Below are 19,371 nucleotides of genomic sequence, written 5' to 3' on the forward strand. Positions count from 1 at the left end.
CCGAGCAAGGCGGGAAGATCCGAGTCGCTCGGACCCGTGAAAAAAAACATGAAGTTCGGGCGGGTTCGGATTCCGAGGAACCGAACCCGCTCATCTCTAATATATATACCTATAAAGCTTTACTTAGTGGTACAGTTTGTACTTAGTATTGCTAGTCCAGTGCAGTTTTATTGTTGGTAATAATTTCTGCATTGTATATGTGACCGAGTGTGTGCCAATAGCTGCTGTGTGATCTCTATTTCGTGTATCTCACACATATTGCTATCCCTATATTCTGTACCATGAGGGGGGCTAAGTGCATCAGGGTCCTCATATAATATAGTGTTTCACAGGATATACTGCTTTGGTATTTTTCTCTGTGTTTTACAGTCACCACATACCTCTTAAATCCTCTGTTTGTGCTCTGCTTTGCAGTCACACTATACAAGGGGTTTTTGTCAGGTCATTTGTCTGCTTATATTGTACTGTTACACCTTAAGGATACGCTTACATACAATGGGGTCGATTCTATTCGGCAACTAATGAATAGCGCCGGGAATTTGCTCCCGACGCTATTCAATACAGCAACTAATTACCTGCAATTGTCGGGAATTCTTCTCTCATCCCCGGGGGATGAGAAGAGAAACCCGACAAAAGTGCTGCCTCGCGGCCGGCGCGAGGCTGATTCTGTCGGGAATCAGCCTCGCGCCGGGGAGTTAAGTCGGAGAATGTCCGTTCTCCCGACAATTCAACCTGTTTTGTCGGCGAGAACGGGCCATCGCCGACGTAACTAGTTGCTGAATTGAATAGCGTCGGGAGCTAATTCCCGGCGCTATTCATTAGTTGCCGAATAGAATCGACCCCAATGTCTGCTAAACAGGGTGGTCAATCTATGGCTGATGCATGTAGTGCTGACGCCATGGATTACTTGGAGTAAAACATAGCAGCTGAGGGTTCAGGTACTGGGGATTCTATACCCCATGGCATACTTGCCTACTTTTGAAAACTAGAATCAGGGAGATTACAGTAGCATGTGCCGAGCAAAGTGCGGCATGCCGCCAAGGGGGGCGTGTCAAAAGCTACCCAAAGGGCGTGTCTAGTTCCACAAATGGGCGTGTCTATGCTTAAATGCTTGTTGTTGCAAGATATTTCTATATAACATTAGTAACAATATATTTTGGGAAGTTTTGCAAGTATTGATACTAACATTACTGCCTGAAATACGGGGTTTCTTATTTGCAATATGTTTTCGCTTTGATATTTCTTTTCTTCTCACTCACCACAATATGCATGGTAAATGTGATGCCTACTGTATGCAATCAATTACAAATGCAAGTTGACTGTATGTGAATTTATCCCTAAACATATACGTAAATAATTATTTTGGTGTAGTAGATGTTATTTTTATTGTGAACACTGGATTGTCTGCGTCTTGTAGGCACTACCTATATTTATTGGATGTGCTATTTTCCATTCCATTACAGCATTAACCAAATCATTACAGACACCAGATACTCTAATTAAACAAATGTGTTTAACTACAGAAAGATTACTAACAACAATTCTTACACCAGCAGCAGCAGAGGCACCCTATGGGTCTGTAGCAAGGGCCAGTGTACTTGTGCGGTCACTGGCCCTGCTACTAGCCTGCGCGACCCTCCTCACCTGGGACGGCCCGGCGCCGTCCCAAGTGGCCGGAGGTAGCGCGGGCTTCGGGCGGTGCTGGGGACCGGATCTGGTCCGGTCTCCACCTGCCCCGCTCAATGCAGAGTTCGGCAGCGGGCGTGGGGGCGGCGGCGCATATCCACCTCCGCTCCACGCGGGTGTTGGCGGTGGGCCTGCATCCTCCGGGACGCAGACCCCGCCCATCGCCGCCCGGCACTTTGAATTTGGCGCCAGTCGCGAGCCAATCACGGCTCACGAGCTGGCAGCCAATCAGGAGAGGCGGCGGCAAGCCAATCCCGGCTCGCCGCGTCATAGCCCCGCCCCCCGGCACTGGCTTGTATTAGCCAGCGCCGGGCGCGGGAAGTCTGTTCGGGGACGGAGAAGGAGCGGAGAAGAGCTCCTGAAGATAGAAGAAAGAAGACGGCGTCGGAAGTCCCGGAGGGCGGCGGTAGTTGCAAAAGAGCTGAGACACGCCGCCGCCCGCCGGGTGAAGTACAAAGAGCCGACACCCGTTGGTGAAGTCGTCGGAAGCCCTGGGCCAGCGGTGTGCAACGCAAAAGAGCTTGCCCCGGCCACCGCTGCCCAGGTGAAGTCTCCAGGAAGCCCGGAGGTGGTGGGAGCCATCCCGCCTCCGGCGAAGACAACGCGGTGGGCGTGGCCGGACCAGGCTTGGTCCAGCCGGGGCCCTCTGGACGCGTAAGTGCAGAAGCCCCCCCCCCTCCCCTAGACCACCAGGGATCGGGCATTAGGCCCGTGGGCATAGTCAGGCCCTTCCGGCCTGTGGGCATGAAGTCGGGCCCTCCCGGCCCGTGGGTATTTCTGGACGGGCCCTCCTGGCCCGTGGCACCGTTGAGCGGGCATTAGGCCCAAGGGGATAGTCAGGCCACCGGCCTGGGCACCAGTAGGCGGGCACTAGGCCCGTGGGGCAAAGCAGGCACTAGGCCTGAGCAACAGAGGGCGCAAGGCCCCATTACCCCCCAGATAGACAGCCATAGGTAGGGGGCCTCCAGGGCAAGGAAGCCCAACACAATGGTGTGTATCTGAAGTCGGCGTTAGGCCGCAGGTTGCTGAAGTCGGCGTTAGGCCGCAGGTTGCTGAAGTCGGCGATAGGCCGCAGGCTGCTGAAGTCGGCGTTACGCCGCAGGTTGCTGAAGTCGGCATTACGCCGCAGGTTGCTGAAGTCGGCATTACGCCGCAGGTTGCTGAAGTCGGCATTACGCCGCAGGTTGCTGAAGTCGGCATTACGCCGCAGGTTGCTGAAGTCGGCACTACGCCGCAGGTTCGCGTAAGTTGGCGCTACGCCGCATGTGTGATGAGTTCTCAGTTTTCCCCACAGCCAGGCCCCCATGAAAGGTAGGCTGTCGGAAGTACGCGTTGGTGAGTACCACAAGGTTGAAACAGTATTACGGTGTTGTGCTATAACTTTTGTATAAGTGTCTCTCCGTCATAAAGCGTAAGCAGCGCCACGTTCCGTGGGCTGTGTTGTGTGTTCTCTTACAGGAGCAAAGAAGAAGGGCCAGTCGTCTGGCGGAAGCCGAGTATATAGCTGGTGAGCATAAAGGTGTTTCGTGTGTGTTCGTGGTGTATGTTGCCCCTCCCCCACTTCCCCTTTGGGCGTTTTCGTTCAGGGTCGCCCCTGGTGCGCCGCACCACTACGGGGGCACCCAGTCTGAGGCCACAAGTGCCAATGATGACCCTTCACTGAGCCCAGTGTAGGCCACCCCAGTGTAGTGTGCCCCCCCCCCACCCCCCCATTCGTTTCAGGTGACCCAGGAAGTCCTTCTCCGTGTCTGAACGTGTGCCAGTATCGTCTGAGCTACCTCGACGGACTGAAGGTGGAGGACGGGAGGCGTGAGGTACGTAGGCCTGGTAAGTGAGCGCACAAATTCTGTTCTCCAGGGCCCCACCCCCGTGCCTCTTACATTTGGCGTAGTCGGCAGGATCTGCGGACGACAGACACGATGTGGAGGACGCCACCAGAACGGATCCACCCCCTGGCATGTGAGGATAGAAGCAACTGGCCCGTCCTCACGTCCGCTGACCTACTACGGGCCGTGCAGCAAGCCGTAAATCGTAACCGAGAGGAGCGCCGCCAGAAGAAGCGTCAGCAAGCCACCACCGACCCCTACCAGACGGGCCAGCAGACGGAAGAGTACCCCCGGCCACCTGCTGCTAGAGTGGTTGTCGAGACGCAGCCGTTGGTCGCAGGGACCCATAGCGGCGGGCATTACTTCACAACCGAGCCCCCAAGATCAACGATCCCCGTGGAACATAGGGATTGGCCCCGAGAGTGCAGCGTCCAAGCCGTCCAATCGGAGGGGCCACACTGGACCCAGCAGAGCTTGGACGAGCCCTGGTGCGCGCTCTGTGGAGAAGTGGACCATGAATCGCCAGATTGCCCACACGCCTCAGCCCGTGCGATTAGGAATTGGCGACAAGGGCAAGCCGAGAGGAAGGGAGCGTCGGACAGGCGCCAGGAGGAGCGTCGGATGCAGGAGGTCAACTGGTCTGCCTGTGACGACTACGACGGCGACCACAAGGACTGCACCTGGGACGACGACCGGAGCGAAGGGGAGGTAGAGAGATGTACGGGCTGCGGCGATCCCGACCACGAACGGCCTGAGTGCCCCTGGCCTAGGGATGACCGGTCCTCCAGCTGGACCGACCTGGAGAACCCCGACGACGACGGGTGGGAGACTATGTCATTTGATGAGGAGTCCAGTGTCTACGACCAAATTACGGATATCCTTGAAGAATCCAACAACGACGAGTGGGAGACCATGTCATCAGATGAGGAACCCAGTGTTGCTGACCAACCTGCAGACAACCCGGATGACGACGACGGATGGGAGGATATGCCATCCGATGGGGAACCCAGTGTCCTAGAGAGCCGGAACCAGCTCCAGGAGGCCACCACCATCACCAAGGAGGGTCTACCACCCACGGTGGTCCCCGAGGGGATAACACCCCCAGGCCAAAGAGGGAAGGTGAGTTTTTCCTCCACAGATGCAAGCGCAGATACACCGGATGGGCCACCTGAACAGGGGCCAACCGCCAAGACAGGTGATGGAGGCCCCGACGCCAGAACCAGGGTGATGGCCAGCTTTGTGGGGACCACAAAGGAAAAAGCCTGGAGGAATGTAGCAAGGGCCACTGTACTTGTGCGGTCACTGGCCCTGCTACTAGCCTGCGCGACCCTCCTCACCTGGGACGGCCCGGCGCCGTCCCAAGTGGCCGGAGGTAGCGCGGGCTTCGGGCGGTGCTGGGGACCGGATCTGGTCCGGTCTCCACCTGCCCCGCTCAATGCAGAGTTCGGGAAAGCGGGCGTGGGGGCGGCAGCGCATATCCACCTCCGCTCCACGCGGGTGTTGGCGGCGGGCCTGCATCCTCCGGGACGCAGACCCCGCCCATCGCCGCCCGGCACTTTGAATTTGGCGCCAGTCGCGAGCCAATCACGGCTCACGAGCTGGCAGCCAATCAGGAGTGGCGTCGGCGAGCCAATCCCGGCTCGCCGCGTCATAGCCCCGCCCCCCGGCACTGGCTTGTATTAGCCAGCGCCGGGCGCGGGAAGTCTGTTCGGGGACGGAGAAGGAGCGGAGAAGAGCTCCTGAAGATAGAAGAAAGAAGACGGCGTCGGAAGTCCCGGAGGGCGGCGGTAGTTGCAAAAGAGCTGAGACACGCCGCCGCCCGCCGGGTGAAGTACAAAGAGCCGACACCCGTTGGTGAAGTCGTCGGAAGCCCTGGGCCAGCGGTGTGCAACGCAAAAGAGCTTGCACCGGCCACCGCTGCCCAGGTGAAGTCTCCAGGAAGCCCGGAGGTGGTGGGAGCCATCCCGCCTCCGGCGAAGACAAAGCGGTGGGCGTGGCCGGACCAGGCTTGGTCCAGCCGGGGCCCTCTGGACGCGTAAGTGCAGAAGCCCCCCCCCCCTCCCCTAGACCACCAGGGATCGGGCATTAGGCCCGTGGGCATAGTCAGGCCCTTCCAGCCAGTGGGCATGAAGTCGGGCCCTCCCGGCCCGTGGGTATTTCTGGACGGGCCCTCCTGGCCCGTGGCACCGTTGAGCGGGCATTAGGCCCAAGGGGATAGTCAGGCCACCGGCCTGGGCACCAGTAGGCGGGCACTAGGCCCGTGGGGCAAAGCAGGCACTAGGCCTGAGCAACAGAGGGCGCAAGGCCCCATTACCCCCCAGATAGACAGCCATAGATAGGGGGCCTCCAGGGCAAGGAAGCCCAACACAATGGTGTGTATCTGAAGTCGGCGTTAGGCCGCAGGTTGCTGAAGTCGGCGTTAGGCCGCAGGTTGCTGAAGTCGGCGATAGGCCGCAGGCTGCTGAAGTCGGCGTTACGCCGCAGGTTGCTGAAGTCGGCATTACGCCGCAGGTTGCTGAAGTCGGCATTACGCCGCAGGTTGCTGAAGTCGGCATTACGCCGCAGGTTGCTGAAGTCGGCATTATGCCGCAGGTTGCTGAAGTCGGCGCTACGCCGCAGGTTCGCGTAAGTTGGCGCTACGCCGCATGTGTGATGAGTTCTCAGTTTTCCCCACAGCCAGGCCCCCATGAAAGGTAGGCTGTCGGAAGTACGCGTTGGTGAGTACCACAAGGTTGAAACAGTATTACGGTGTTGTGCTATAACTTTTGTATAAGTGTCTCTCCGTCATAAAGCGTAAGCAGCGCCACGTTCCGTGGGCTGTGTTGTGTGTTCTCTTACAGGAGCAAAGAAGAAGGGCCAGTCGTCTGGCGGAAGCCGAGTATATAGCTGGTGAGCATAAAGGTGTTTCGTGTGTGTTCGTGGTGTATGTTGCCCCTCCCCCACTTCCCCTTTGGGCGTTTTCGTTCAGGGTCGCCCCTGGTGCGCCGCACCACTACGGGGGCACCCAGTCTGAGGCCACAAGTGCCAATGATGACCCTTCACTGAGCCCAGTGTAGGCCACCCCAGTGTAGTGTGCCCCCCCCCATCCCCCCCATTCGTTTCAGGTGACCCAGGAAGTCCTTCTCCGTGTCTGAACGTGTGCCAGTATCGTCTGAGCTACCTCGACGGACTGAAGGTGGAGGACGGGAGGCGTGAGGTACGTAGGCCTGGTAAGTGAGCGCACAAATTCTGTTCTCCAGGGCCCCACCCCCGTGCCTCTTACATTTGGCGTAGTCGGCAGGATCTGCGGACGACAGACACGATGTGGAGGACGCCACCAGAACGGATCCACCCCCTGGCATGTGAGGATAGAAGCAACTGGCCCGTCCTCACGTCCGCTGACCTACTACGGGCCGTGCAGCAAGCCGTAAATCGTAACCGAGAGGAGCGCCGCCAGAAGAAGCGTCAGCAAGCCACCACCGACCCCTACCAGACGGGCCAGCAGACGGAAGAGTACCCCCGGCCACCTGCTGCTAGAGTGGTTGTCGAGACGCAGCCGTTGGTCGCAGGGACCCATAGCGGCGGGCATTACTTCACAACCGAGCCCCCAAGATCAACGATCCCCGTGGAACATAGGGATTGGCCCCGAGAGTGCAGCGTCCAAGCCGTCCAATCGGAGGGGCCACACTGGACCCAGCAGAGCTTGGACGAGCCCTGGTGCGCGCTCTGTGGAGAAGTGGACCATGAATCGCCAGATTGCCCACACGCCTCAGCCCGTGCGATTAGGAATTGGCGACAAGGGCAAGCCGAGAGGAAGGGAGCGTCGGACAGGCGCCAGGAGGAGCGTCGGATGCAGGAGGTCAACTGGTCTGCCTGTGACGACTACGACGGCGACCACAAGGACTGCACCTGGGACGACGACCGGAGCGAAGGGGAGGTAGAGAGATGTACGGGCTGCGGCGATCCCGACCACGAACGGCCTGAGTGCCCCTGGCCTAGGGATGACCGGTCCTCCAGCTGGACCGACCTGGAGAACCCCGACGACGACGGGTGGGAGACTATGTCATTTGATGAGGAGTCCAGTGTCTACGACCAAATTACGGATATCCTTGAAGAATCCAACAACGACGAGTGGGAGACCATGTCATCAGATGAGGAACCCAGTGTTGCTGACCAACCTGCAGACAACCCGGATGACGACGACGGATGGGAGGATATGCCATCCGATGGGGAACCCAGTGTCCTAGAGAGCCGGAACCAGCTCCAGGAGGCCACCACCATCACCAAGGAGGGTCTACCACCCACGGTGGTCCCCGAGGGGATAACACCCCCAGGCCAAAGAGGGAAGGTGAGTTTTTCCTCCACAGATGCAAGCGCAGATACACCGGATGGGCCACCTGAACAGGGGCCAACCGCCAAGACAGGTGATGGAGGCCCCGACGCCAGAACCAGGGTGATGGCCAGCTTTGTGGGGACCACAAAGGAAAAAGCCTGGAGGAATGTAGCAAGGGCCACTGTACTTGTGCGGTCACTGGCCCTGCTACTAGCCTGCGCGACCCTCCTCACCTGGGACGGCCCGGCGCCGTCCCAAGTGGCCGGAGGTAGCGCGGGCTTCGGGCGGTGCTGGGGACCGGATCTGGTCCGGTCTCCACCTGCCCCGCTCAATGCAGAGTTCGGCAGCGGGCGTGGGGGCGGCAGCGCATATCCACCTCCGCTCCACGCGGGTGTTGGCGGCGGGCCTGCATCCTCCGGGACGCAGACCCCGCCCATCGCCGCCCGGCACTTTGAATTTGGCGCCAGTCGCGAGCCAATCACGGCTCACGAGCTGGCAGCCAATCAGGAGTGGCGTCGGCGAGCCAATCCCGGCTCGCCGCGTCATAGCCCCGCCCCCCGGCACTGGCTTGTATTAGCCAGCGCCGGGCGCGGGAAGTCTGTTCGGGGACGGAGAAGGAGCGGAGAAGAGCTCCTGAAGATAGAAGAAAGAAGACGGCGTCGGAAGTCCCGGAGGGCGGCGGTAGTTGCAAAAGAGCTGAGACACGCCGCCGCCCGCCGGGTGAAGTACAAAGAGCCGACACCCGTTGGTGAAGTCGTCGGAAGCCCTGGGCCAGCGGTGTGCAACGCAAAAGAGCTTGCACCGGCCACCGCTGCCCAGGTGAAGTCTCCAGGAAGCCCGGAGGTGGTGGGAGCCATCCCGCCTCCGGCGAAGACAACGCGGTGGGCGTGGCCGGACCAGGCTTGGTCCAGCCGGGGCCCTCTGGACGCGTAAGTGCAGAAGCCCCCCCCCCCCCTCCCCTAGACCACCAGGGATCGGGCATTAGGCCCGTGGGCATAGTCAGGCCCTTCCGGCCTGTGGGCATGAAGTCGGGCCCTCCCGGCCCGTGGGTATTTCTGGACGGGCCCTCCTGGCCCGTGGCACCGTTGAGCGGGCATTAGGCCCAAGGGGATAGTCAGGCCACCGGCCTGGGCACCAGTAGGCGGGCACTAGGCCCGTGGGGCAAAGCAGGCACTAGGCCTGAGCAACAGAGGGCGCAAGGCCCCATTACCCCCCAGATAGACAGCCATAGGTAGGGGGCCTCCAGGGCAAGGAAGCCCAACACAATGGTGTGTATCTGAAGTCGGCGTTAGGCCGCAGGTTGCTGAAGTCGGCGTTAGGCCGCAGGTTGCTGAAGTCGGCGATAGGCCGCAGGCTGCTGAAGTCGGCGTTACGCCGCAGGTTGCTGAAGTCGGCATTACGCCGCAGGTTGCTGAAGTCGGCATTACGCCGCAGGTTGCTGAAGTCGGCATTACGCCGCAGGTTGCTGAAGTCGGCATTATGCCGCAGGTTGCTGAAGTCGGCGCTACGCCGCAGGTTCGCGTAAGTTGGCGCTACGCCGCATGTGTGATGAGTTCTCAGTTTTCCCCACAGCCAGGCCCCCATGAAAGGTAGGCTGTCGGAAGTACGCGTTGGTGAGTACCACAAGGTTGAAACAGTATTACGGTGTTGTGCTATAACTTTTGTATAAGTGTCTCTCCGTCATAAAGCGTAAGCAGCGCCACGTTCCGTGGGCTGTGTTGTGTGTTCTCTTACAGGAGCAAAGAAGAAGGGCCAGTCGTCTGGCGGAAGCCGAGTATATAGCTGGTGAGCATAAAGGTGTTTCGTGTGTGTTCGTGGTGTATGTTGCCCCTCCCCCACTTCCCCTTTGGGCGTTTTCGTTCAGGGTCGCCCCTGGTGCGCCGCACCACTACGGGGGCACCCAGTCTGAGGCCACAAGTGCCAATGATGACCCTTCACTGAGCCCAGTGTAGGCCACCCCAGTGTAGTGTGCCCCCCCCCATCCCCCCCATTCGTTTCAGGTGACCCAGGAAGTCCTTCTCCGTGTCTGAACGTGTGCCAGTATCGTCTGAGCTACCTCGACGGACTGAAGGTGGAGGACGGGAGGCGTGAGGTACGTAGGCCTGGTAAGTGAGCGCACAAATTCTGTTCTCCAGGGCCCCACCCCCGTGCCTCTTACATTTGGCGTAGTCGGCAGGATCTGCGGACGACAGACACGATGTGGAGGACGCCACCAGAACGGATCCACCCCCTGGCATGTGAGGATAGAAGCAACTGGCCCGTCCTCACGTCCGCTGACCTACTACGGGCCGTGCAGCAAGCCGTAAATCGTAACCGAGAGGAGCGCCGCCAGAAGAAGCGTCAGCAAGCCACCACCGACCCCTACCAGACGGGCCAGCAGACGGAAGAGTACCCCCGGCCACCTGCTGCTAGAGTGGTTGTCGAGACGCAGCCGTTGGTCGCAGGGACCCATAGCGGCGGGCATTACTTCACAACCGAGCCCCCAAGATCAACGATCCCCGTGGAACATAGGGATTGGCCCCGAGAGTGCAGCGTCCAAGCCGTCCAATCGGAGGGGCCACACTGGACCCAGCAGAGCTTGGACGAGCCCTGGTGCGCGCTCTGTGGAGAAGTGGACCATGAATCGCCAGATTGCCCACACGCCTCAGCCCGTGCGATTAGGAATTGGCGACAAGGGCAAGCCGAGAGGAAGGGAGCGTCGGACAGGCGCCAGGAGGAGCGTCGGATGCAGGAGGTCAACTGGTCTGCCTGTGACGACTACGACGGCGACCACAAGGACTGCACCTGGGACGACGACCGGAGCGAAGGGGAGGTAGAGAGATGTACGGGCTGCGGCGATCCCGACCACGAACGGCCTGAGTGCCCCTGGCCTAGGGATGACCGGTCCTCCAGCTGGACCGACCTGGAGAACCCCGACGACGACGGGTGGGAGACTATGTCATTTGATGAGGAGTCCAGTGTCTACGACCAAATTACGGATATCCTTGAAGAATCCAACAACGACGAGTGGGAGACCATGTCATCAGATGAGGAACCCAGTGTTGCTGACCAACCTGCAGACAACCCGGATGACGACGACGGATGGGAGGATATGCCATCCGATGGGGAACCCAGTGTCCTAGAGAGCCGGAACCAGCTCCAGGAGGCCACCACCATCACCAAGGAGGGTCTACCACCCACGGTGGTCCCCGAGGGGATAACACCCCCAGGCCAAAGAGGGAAGGTGAGTTTTTCCTCCACAGATGCAAGCGCAGATACACCGGATGGGCCACCTGAACAGGGGCCAACCGCCAAGACAGGTGATGGAGGCCCCGACGCCAGAACCAGGGTGATGGCCAGCTTTGTGGGGACCACAAAGGAAAAAGCCTGGAGGAATGTAGCAAGGGCCACTGTACTTGTGCGGTCACTGGCCCTGCTACTAGCCTGCGCGACCCTCCTCACCTGGGACGGCCCGGCGCCGTCCCAAGTGGCCGGAGGTAGCGCGGGCTTCGGGCGGTGCTGGGGACCGGATCTGGTCCGGTCTCCACCTGCCCCGCTCAATGCAGAGTTCGGCAGCGGGCGTGGGGGCGGCAGCGCATATCCACCTCCGCTCCACGCGGGTGTTGGCGGCGGGCCTGCATCCTCCGGGACGCAGACCCCGCCCATCGCCGCCCGGCACTTTGAATTTGGCGCCAGTCGCGAGCCAATCACGGCTCACGAGCTGGCAGCCAATCAGGAGTGGCGTCGGCGAGCCAATCCCGGCTCGCCGCGTCATAGCCCCGCCCCCCGGCACTGGCTTGTATTAGCCAGCGCCGGGCGCGGGAAGTCTGTTCGGGGACGGAGAAGGAGCGGAGAAGAGCTCCTGAAGATAGAAGAAAGAAGACGGCGTCGGAAGTCCCGGAGGGCGGCGGTAGTTGCAAAAGAGCTGAGACACGCCGCCGCCCGCCGGGTGAAGTACAAAGAGCCGACACCCGTTGGTGAAGTCGTCGGAAGCCCTGGGCCAGCGGTGTGCAACGCAAAAGAGCTTGCACCGGCCACCGCTGCCCAGGTGAAGTCTCCAGGAAGCCCGGAGGTGGTGGGAGCCATCCCGCCTCCGGCGAAGACAACGCGGTGGGCGTGGCCGGACCAGGCTTGGTCCAGCCGGGGCCCTCTGGACGCGTAAGTGCAGAAGCCCCCCCCCCTCCCCTAGACCACCAGGGATCGGGCATTAGGCCCGTGGGCATAGTCAGGCCCTTCCAGCCAGTGGGCATGAAGTCGGGCCCTCCCGGCCCGTGGGTATTTCTGGACGGGCCCTCCTGGCCCGTGGCACCGTTGAGCGGGCATTAGGCCCAAGGGGATAGTCAGGCCACCGGCCTGGGCACCAGTAGGCGGGCACTAGGCCCGTGGGGCAAAGCAGGCACTAGGCCTGAGCAACAGAGGGCGCAAGGCCCCATTACCCCCCAGATAGACAGCCATAGATAGGGGGCCTCCAGGGCAAGGAAGCCCAACACAATGGTGTGTATCTGAAGTCGGCGTTAGGCCGCAGGTTGCTGAAGTCGGCGTTAGGCCGCAGGTTGCTGAAGTCGGCGATAGGCCGCAGGCTGCTGAAGTCGGCGTTACGCCGCAGGTTGCTGAAGTCGGCATTACGCCGCAGGTTGCTGAAGTCGGCATTACGCCGCAGGTTGCTGAAGTCGGCATTACGCCGCAGGTTGCTGAAGTCGGCATTACGCCGCAGGTTGCTGAAGTCGGCGCTACGCCGCAGGTTCGCGTAAGTTGGCGCTACGCCGCATGTGTGATGAGTTCTCAGTTTTCCCCACAGCCAGGCCCCCATGAAAGGTAGGCTGTCGGAAGTACGCGTTGGTGAGTACCACAAGGTTGAAACAGTATTACGGTGTTGTGCTATAACTTTTGTATAAGTGTCTCTCCGTCATAAAGCGTAAGCAGCGCCACGTTCCGTGGGCTGTGTTGTGTGTTCTCTTACAGGAGCAAAGAAGAAGGGCCAGTCGTCTGGCGGAAGCCGAGTATATAGCTGGTGAGCATAAAGGTGTTTCGTGTGTGTTCGTGGTGTATGTTGCCCCTCCCCCACTTCCCCTTTGGGCGTTTTCGTTCAGGGTCGCCCCTGGTGCGCCGCACCACTACGGGGGCACCCAGTCTGAGGCCACAAGTGCCAATGATGACCCTTCACTGAGCCCAGTGTAGGCCACCCCAGTGTAGTGTGCCCCCCCCCATCCCCCCCATTCGTTTCAGGTGACCCAGGAAGTCCTTCTCCGTGTCTGAACGTGTGCCAGTATCGTCTGAGCTACCTCGACGGACTGAAGGTGGAGGACGGGAGGCGTGAGGTACGTAGGCCTGGTAAGTGAGCGCACAAATTCTGTTCTCCAGGGCCCCACCCCCGTGCCTCTTACAGGTCAGTGCACTCCAGCACAGATAAGAGGAGTGTGTGATCAGGCACTGCTGTCACTCTCTCAGGGGTTACACAAGGGGGGTAAAGAGAGCCGTCAGCAGCAATTCCTCAGCAGCTACAGCAAATCACTGTTCTTACAAAGAAACTCCTTAGTGTCACCCCTGACAGAATCTGAAGAATCCGGGAGAATTGACCTATAAAGCAGGGCACCTGGAGATTTATGGCCGAAACGGGAGGCTCCCGCAGGATGCGGGAGGGTAGGCAACCCTGCCCCATGGTCAGTCTGCAGCAACGGGGGGCAAATCAGGACCCACCTTGGGCTGCTTTCGCTAATTTACTGACTACGCTAGTAACTAGACTTGCGCCCCCTATGGGACCTCCTGTGCCATTACAGCCACATATTGTCCCTGCAGTTAATCCGCCTTGTGAGATACTCTGTCCTCTCAGTTACAGCAATTAAATCAGTCTCTGGCTAAGCAAAATCCTGACTCTCGCCCCGCCTAAGACCAAGGGGTCATCTAAATGGGCCATTACTTCCTCACAATCCACACATGTTTCGGATACCTCATCCGATGAAGATGGCGCTCACACTGACCCTTCAGACACTGATGCAGATGCTTCTGATGGGGAATCTCTGACACAAGTGGATGTTCCTGACCTCTTGGAGGCTATCAGGCTGATTCTTCAAATCGATGATGACGAAGAGCCTCCAGCTACCTCTAAGAAACCAGATAAGTTTAAACGTCAGATGGTTATTAAATTAGTTTTACCTCATTCTGACCACTTGGTTGACATTCGTCAGGATCCTGGGAAAATCCAGGAAATACATTTTCTCTGTCTAAAAAGATGCTAGCTCATTATCCACTCGCTGCAGAGTTAATAAAAAATTGAGAAAAAACACCTCCGCCGGTGGGTTCACAAGTCACGCGTCTGGTGGTGTCCTCTGCTATGCCTGTCACTACCGTCACCTCGCTGAAGAAACCGATGGATAAGCATGTGGAGGGTTGCTTGAAGTCCATTTACACTCTTGCTGGAGCTGTACATAGGCCCACTATTATGACCTCTTGGGCTGCTAAAGCTATAGAGGCCTGGGTTCAGGAAGTTGAAGCGGAACTACCGTCTGATTTTCCTGATAATGTTAGACAGTGTCTTTCATACATTATTAAAGCCTCTCATTATATTCAGGAGGCGGCATCTGATGCAGGTATCCTGGCGGCCAAAGCGTCTACTACGTCTATTCTGGCTCGCTGAATCCTCTGGTTGCAGTCCTGGTCCATAGATCTGGACTCTAAAAAGACCTTGGAGGTGATCGCTTTTAAGGGAAACATTCTCTTTGGGGAAGATCTCAACAAGATTGTTGCTGACTTGGCATCAGCTAAGACTGCATGTCTGCCTAGTACTTCTCCTTTGGCTCCGAAGGCTAAGAGTACTTCCTTTCGTTCCTTTCAACCTCCAGGTAAAGCAAAGGGTCAGGCGTACCCGAAACAGGCTCGCACTTCCAAAACCTCTAAGCCCAAACCTAAACGTGCCTGGGCTGCCCATCAGCCTGCTTCCAAAACAGACAAGCCTGCTGCATGACGAGGCGGGCCTCCACCTGGGGGATCCCTGGGTGGTAGGCCGACTTCTACGGTTTGCTCAGGCGTGGTTACAGACCACTTTGGACGCCTGGGTAAGGGAAGTCGTCACTCACGGATACGCCATCTCTTTCAAGAAACGTCCCCCTCACCAGTTTTGCTCAGCAAACTTCCCTTTGGATCAGGTAAAAGCAAAAACTCTCCATTTGGGGGTACAATCTCTCCTGGATACAGGAGTAATAGTACCGGTGCCTCTGGTTCAGCGAGGCAGGGGATACTATTCCACGCTGTTCCTAGTCCCGAAACAGAATGGGTCATCTCGGCCAATTCTCAACCTCAAGTCTTTGAACAAATATGTGAAAGTTTCCAAATTCCGTATGGAAATGCTTCGCTCTATTCTGGCTTTGGAGCCCAAGGACTATATGGTATCCCTGGACATACAGGATGCTTACCTGCATATACCTACTGCAATGTTGCATCAGCAATATGTGCGGTTTGCTATTGGCAACCTACATTTTCAATTCCAGGCCTTACCTTTCGGTCTGACTACGCCTCCAAGAATTTTCATCAAGGTCATGGCGGTCATGACGGCTCTACGCCGCCGTCAGGATCCTGCCATATCTGGACGACTCGTTGATCCTGGTGAACTCACCAGAAATTCTCCTCTGTCATCTGGAACTGACGGTTCAATTCCTGCAAGCCCACGGGTGGCTCATCAACTGGAAGAAATCTTCCCTGGTCCCTGCTCAGAGCATGGTGCACCTGGGAGCACTATTGAACACCCACAACCAGCGGTTGTTTTTGTCTCCAGAGAAGGTCCTGAAACTTCAGGACAAGATAAGATGCTTCCTCTCTCGCCCACGTGTGTCGATACACTCGGTGATGCAAGTACTAGGCCTCATGGTGTCTGCTTTCGACATGGTGGAGTACGCTCAATTTCATTCCCGCCCTCTGAAGAGGTAGATACTCTCCAAGTGGAACGGCCTGCCTCACCGGATCAGAACTCACATGATCTCCTTGATGTCCACTTGTCACTGAGCTGGTGGCTACAGGACCAGCAACTGAGCAGGGGTCGTCCCTTCTGGATCTCCAACTGGGTCCTTCTGACAACGGATGCCAGTCTGCGAGGCTGGGGAGTGGTGTTGGAGCAACACTCTCTTCAGGGTCGGTGGACCAGGGAGGAATCTCTCCTCCTGATAATTATTCTGGAATTGCGGGCAGTGTTCAATGCGTTGACACTTGCCCTGCCTCTAGTACAGAACAGGCCTGTTTAAGTACAGTCAGATAACGCCACCATGGTGGCGTACATAAATCGAAAAAAGGTTGGTAGAGTCACTCTGCACAGGATCACTCTATCTAAATGTTTAATGTTTAGGATATCATTAAAGCTATAGCTCTAGTATAAACCAACATCTGGCCAAGTATATAAAACAAATAATTGGTATTAGGGGCTGGGTTGGTGGTGCTCTCAGAAATAGTTCAGTAAACTATTTGTAAAAAATGGTTCCCGTATAGTACCGGAGCCAAGGAGAAAAAAGAAAGACTATGTGTCTCTTCTGGGGCACACTTTTATTGAAAATTATGTAATGTGTTCTGTTTAAAATGTAACTTTTATTTGCAACCCTCTTAAAATAATGGCTATGAGGCAAAAAGAAAAAAAAGAAGAAATACAAACAATTAAAGATAACATTATCAATCCAAGTAAACATCACATGATGTAATCTAAGTTTGGCTTAATGGCTCTGTGAACGAAAATATGTACAGGTTGAGTATCCCTTATCCAAAATGCTTGGGACCAGAGGAATTTTGGATATGGGATTTTTCCGTATTTTGGAATAATTGCATACCATAATGAGATATCATGGTGATGGGACCTAAATCTAAGCACAGAATGTATTTATGTTACATATACACCTTATACACACAGCCTGAAGGTCATTTTAGCCAATATTTTTTATAACTTTGTGCATTAAACAAAGTGTGTGTACATTCACACAATTCATTTATGTTTCATATACACCTTATACACACAGCCTAAAGGTCATTTAATACAATATTTTTAACAACTTTGAGTATTAAACAAAGTTTGTGTACATTGAGCCATCAAAAAACAAAGGTTTCACTATCTCAGTCTCACTTTAAAAAGTCCGTATTTCTGAATATTCCGTATTTCGGAATATTTGGATATGGGATACTCAACCTGTATGTGTCTCCAATATTGAAAATTATATATATTATATATGTATGCATAATGTCTTCTTCCTGAGATTGTGACAGTATAACCTATAATAGGGATATACCAGGAAGAAGAAAAATCTACAGTATGATGTGTACCGGGCTCCACCCTAATCCCTGACTGGATATAAATTACAAAAAAATTGATATGAAATAATGTGTGGTTCTAGGTCCAAAAGTTTCTTGTAGAAATCCAAGGTTTCTTGTAGGATTATTAAATGCTCCCAAATCAAGAAAGAGGCCTCACTTCATCAGATTTTTTTGAAGCCAAGATCAAGTGGGCCATTTCAGTACCAGGTCTGGGAGACCATCAGAGAATACCAGGCATTACTGGTTTCTTGATTTGGGAGCATTTAATAATCCTACAAGAAACCTTGGATTTCTACAAGAAACTTTTGGGATTTCTCTCAGAGTCCACAATACAAGGCTCCTGGTGTCATCAAGTGTGATATATCTACCTGCGGTCAAACCATACTGAGTATACCCAACCTCGTCTGATCTTGGAAGCCAAGCACTGTGGGCCAGGTCAGTACCTGGTTGGGAGACCACCAGGGAATACCGGGTACTGCAGGTATTTCATATCCATTTTTTTGTAATTTATATCCAGTCAGGGATTAGGGTGGAGCCCGGTACACATCATACTGTAGATTTTTCATCTTCCTGGTATATCCCTATTATAGGTTATACTGTCACAATCTCAGGAAGAAGACATTATACATACATATATAATATATATAATTTTCAATATTGGAGACACATACATATTTTCGTTCACAGAGCCATTAAGCCAAACTTAGATTACATCATGTGATGTTTACTTGGATTGATAATGTTATCTTTAATTGTTTGTATTTCTTCTTTTATTCTTTTTGCCTCATAGCCATTATTTTAAGAGGGTTGCAAATAAAAGTTACATTTTAAACAGAACACATTACATAATTTTCAATAAAAGTGTGCCCCAGAAGAGACACATAGTCTTTCTTTTTTCTCCTTGGGTCCGGTACTATACGGGAACAATTTTTTACAAATGGGGTACATAAATCATCAAGGCGGCACTCGAAGCTGCATGGCAATGAAGGAAGTGTCAAAAATCCTTTGTTGGGCGGAACGCCAATTGCCAGCCATATCGGCAGTGTTTAATCCGGGAGTTCTCAACTGGGAAGCAGACTTCCTCAGTCATCAGGACGTACACGACAGAGAGTGGAGTCTTCATCCGGAGGTCTTTCAACTCCTCGTGGACAAGTGGGGCTTACCAGATGTAGACCTGATGGTGTCTCAACACAATCACAAGGTTCCGGTCTTCGGAGCAAGGACAAGGGATCCTCAAGCAGCGTTCGTGGATGCACTGGCAATTCCATGGAACTTTTGGCTGCTGTACGTGTTCCCTCCGGTGTCACTTCTGCCCAGGGTGATAAGGAAGTTCAAGCAAGAAGGAGGAATACTGCTTCTAATCGCTCCAGCGTGGCCCAGATGGCATTTGTTCTCTCTCTCGATCGATAGAGTGTCCTCTTCTTCTTCCGCAACACCCAGACCTCCTCGTGTAGGACCCTTGTGTCTACCAGGATTGACCCGGCTGGATTTGACAGCATGGCTCTTGAAGCTTCCGTACTGAGGGCCAAAGGATTTTCTGAGGCGGTCATTCAAACTATGTTAAAGGCCTGTAAACAGGCTTCTGCTTGGATTTATTATATGGTCTGGAATTCTTACTTCTCATGGTGTGCTGCTAAAAATTATGATGCATTCAAGTTCAGTACTGCCAATCTTTTGGCTTTCCTGCAACATGGCCTGGACTTAGGTCTGGCCTCCCTCAAGGTTCATATTTCTGCCTTGTCGATATGGTTTCAAAGAAAAATTGCGACTCTCCCTGATGTTCATACATTCACTCAGGGTGTTTTACGGATTCAACCTCCCTATATTCCACCTGTGGCTCCTTGGGATTTGTCGGTTATTCTGGACGCCTTACAAGAGTCTCCGTATGAACCTCTTGAGTCTGTGGACCTTAAGTGGCTTACTCTTAAGGTCTTGTTCTTGTTGGCTATATCCTCTGCTAGACGGGTTTCAGACTTGGATGCCTTGTCCTGTCGGCCACCCTTTCTGATTTTTCACTGTGACCGGGTGGTTCTTAGAACTCGTCCGGGTTATTTGCCTGAGGTGGTGTCGTCTTTCCACCTTAACCAGGAAATTGTGGTTCCGGCATTTACCTCTCCAGGTTTATCCTCCAAAGAGCGGTCTTTGGATGTGGTACGGGCCCCCCGTATTTATGTGAAGAGAACAGATTCTCTTAGGAGATCTGATTACCTCTTTGTCCTTTTTGGTTTTCACAAATGTGGCTGGCCTGCTAATAAGCAGACCTTGGCCAGATGGATTAGAATGGTG

The 19,371-nt window shown here is 55.3% G+C and overlaps 1 protein-coding gene and 1 pseudogene across 1 annotated transcript in view; one reads left to right on the forward strand and one right to left on the reverse strand.

Moving 5' to 3' along the window:
• The window catches only part of LOC135001480 (hydroperoxide isomerase ALOXE3-like), a 225,206-nt gene that overhangs the window by 174,028 nt on the left and 31,807 nt on the right, over positions 1-19,371 (reverse strand). The gene's annotated exons all lie outside the window — the stretch shown is intronic.
• On the forward strand, positions 17,452-17,569 carry LOC135051651 (5S ribosomal RNA; annotated as a pseudogene).

This window comes from Pseudophryne corroboree, chromosome 2 (genome assembly GCF_028390025.1).
Source record: "Pseudophryne corroboree isolate aPseCor3 chromosome 2, aPseCor3.hap2, whole genome shotgun sequence".
Classification (NCBI taxonomy): Eukaryota; Metazoa; Chordata; class Amphibia; order Anura; family Myobatrachidae; genus Pseudophryne; species Pseudophryne corroboree.